Raw genomic sequence first — 2957 nt, 5'->3', positions numbered from 1 at the left:
TCGTTTCGCTGAGCTCTCTGTTACTGACAGACGTTGTTATGTGTATGTATAACAGCCGTGGATGAAGAAATAAACAAAACCGCTGATATGGGAACGAGGAAAGCAGATTGTTGATTTTATATAAAACATTATGTTTATTTGAAAACCATCTTTCCGGCGGATAGGCGGGTAAAGTCGGGCGCTTGACCTACGGCTACGGAATATAAAAATTAACATTCGCTTACAACAATTAGTTTAGTTTAGTATTTAGGAATAAATGCATTTTACCAAACGCTCGAAGTTGAAAACATAAAAATGAAAATGTAAAAACAAAATCACTTGACAACCTAATAAATTTAGAAAATATTCTTTAATACAGTGTTGTTTGAAGGTCTCTCATTAACATACATTCGATAATATAATTTATTGAGTATTCATGATTAGTTCACGAATATTCTTTAATGCGAAGCAACGAAAGTTACCACGATCCCAGTGCAAACCATTGGCGATGTAGCGGCTGTTGCAGTTGGCACGATCCCAGTGCAAACCATTGGCGATGTAGCGGCTGTTGCAGTTGGCACGATCCCAGTGCAAACCATTGGCGATGTAGCGGCTGTTGCAGTTGGCACGATCCCAGTGCAAACCATTGGCGATGTAGCGGCTGTTGCAGTTGGCAATGCTGTGGCGGATAATGGTTATGATTATTTGGGTTGTTGTTTTCAATGATAAATTGCGTTATGACTGTTATACTGTTTGTGCCTTTTGAGATGGTAGTAAAAAAGATTTGATATGATAACCGTCATTGTAATGTAGAAATTAGTTGTGTTTTATAATTAATTATGAAAACTTAAGGAAAGAATCTGCGTTTTCGTCTCCGGAGTGTACATGATAGAAAGTAAACCAATGACAAAGTCTTTATTCTGAACAAGCAACCAGCCATTCTAATACCTTCCACAGAGATAAGTGTTGATGTGAATATAATAGAAGTAGCCCGGTAGAATAAACAAGAGTGACGGCACTTGATGGATTATCCCAGCAATGTTGGCTTTGTATATATTCGAGATCTTATTGCTCTGTATGATTATGTTCCTTTTATGTTCCAGCCAAGAATAAACCTGTTATTGCATATATTGAGAAATCAGCACAACGGTTATGCAAACGTCGTATATAAATTACCCGTAGATTGATTAATAATTATTATAAAACATATTTGATCTAATCATATGAGTATTGTATTGGCTACAGTAACATATGAATTTCTCTAATATAATACATTTCTATGATACGGATCTATTTGCTGGCCAAACCATACACAATTCTTTTTTGTATAAGCAAATGTAAGATGGTATCAGCAACGGACACACAATGCTGCTTTAATTTTAGATAACGATGTTGGCGCGGAAATAAGATCGCTGAAGAAGTACATACAGGAATCTAAACATAATCTTGTCACAAAGACATTTGCATCAGTTTCTATTTTGCCCATTCGCCAAGAGATTGATTTACATAAGGAAGCAAGCAATCCGTGTTTTTTTTGCTTGCCCTCATTATATGCTAAAATGCTTTTGTAAAGTGAACGATTGACTTAAATAAAAATGACATGTCCGACTTAGTGTTGCCCATATTGTTTAAAGTTGTAAAGGAAGTATGGAACTTTAATGATTTAACAGATGATAAATACGTATTGACATATCAAAAAGATGTTACATATGTTAAATCCCTATTATCAGAATGTGTCTACTTGACCGCCATTCGCTGTTGGTCTTGTTAATTCATGCTGAAATATTGACATCCTTGATCCTCTTAGCTGTCCCTAATGTGTTAAAGAACTGTATAATCGGACTAAGTCTGTGTCACTTATTTTTCTCACGGCTAAACGTTATTCAACGTTTAGAAATGTCTTAAAGTCCCCGTTCATACCTGTATATATGGGCAGAATCGTAAGAAAACGTGTTTTCATTGAGGATATCATTGAAAATCCGGTTCAAAACGGTTGAAAACAAACAATATAGCGATTTTCATTTTGGGGTCGAGTACGGTAAAGTACGACCTAATTAATATTCATGATTTGACACGTTAATACAAACCTAAACAAACAAAATTGTGGATACGGGCGAATTTAGCGAAGAGAAGGTAAGAACAAATGCAACTACATTTGTTACAGACCTTGCTAAATCTATGTATTTATCTTTCATATGCTAATTATGTTTAGCGAAAGATTAATATAGATATAATTTGCATAACTCGCGACGCTGCCATGATTTTCGCCTTTTGCATGTATTTATGATCATTTATATATTATTTTATCGATACAAAACCGATTTTGACCAGGTTTTCGATGTCAACCTCGATATAAAATATATTTCAATTAATGAATGTAAAGTTTATTTCTCGCTATACGATTCAAATGCAAAACAACGATTCATTCCGCGAACATCCCTTAAAATTAAAAGTTGTCTTGATGTATTTACAATAACGGGAATGTAAACAGTGTTGTATTCACCTAACACTTGATCAGCATAACGAATAAAAAATGAGACATTAAATATACACATTTCATTACTGGATTTTTTTTCAAAACAATATTATTCATTTACAAAATACTAAAAACGTGATGTAGGTTTGTTCGTTCATATGACGTAGAACCAGGTTTAATCTTAATTTTGTTTCATTTTTGGCTATATGTATTGTTCTGTATTATAAACCTGTTTTATGTTCCCCAAAAAATACACGTTTTATCAATCGGTAAAATACAAATATACAGAAATAATTCCCGTTTTATGCTACTCGCTAGATTTCCTATTCCGTATTACCATACTAGCCGGACTACTTGTAATGACGTCACTTTTAAGGCAGAAAATTATAAGAGCATTCTTGGTTAATTATGCACGCTTAAACTCTTTTTTATACTTACATGATTCGAATTTGTATATAATAAAAGGAATATTACGCAAGTCAATTGTTACAAGTGTTTGTAT

The sequence above is a fragment of the Dreissena polymorpha genome, chromosome 3 (genome assembly GCF_020536995.1).
Source record: "Dreissena polymorpha isolate Duluth1 chromosome 3, UMN_Dpol_1.0, whole genome shotgun sequence".
In the NCBI taxonomy this organism is placed as follows: domain Eukaryota; kingdom Metazoa; phylum Mollusca; class Bivalvia; order Myida; family Dreissenidae; genus Dreissena; species Dreissena polymorpha.
The sequence above is the reverse complement of the archived record's forward strand: the minus strand, read 5'-3'. Positions refer to the sequence as shown.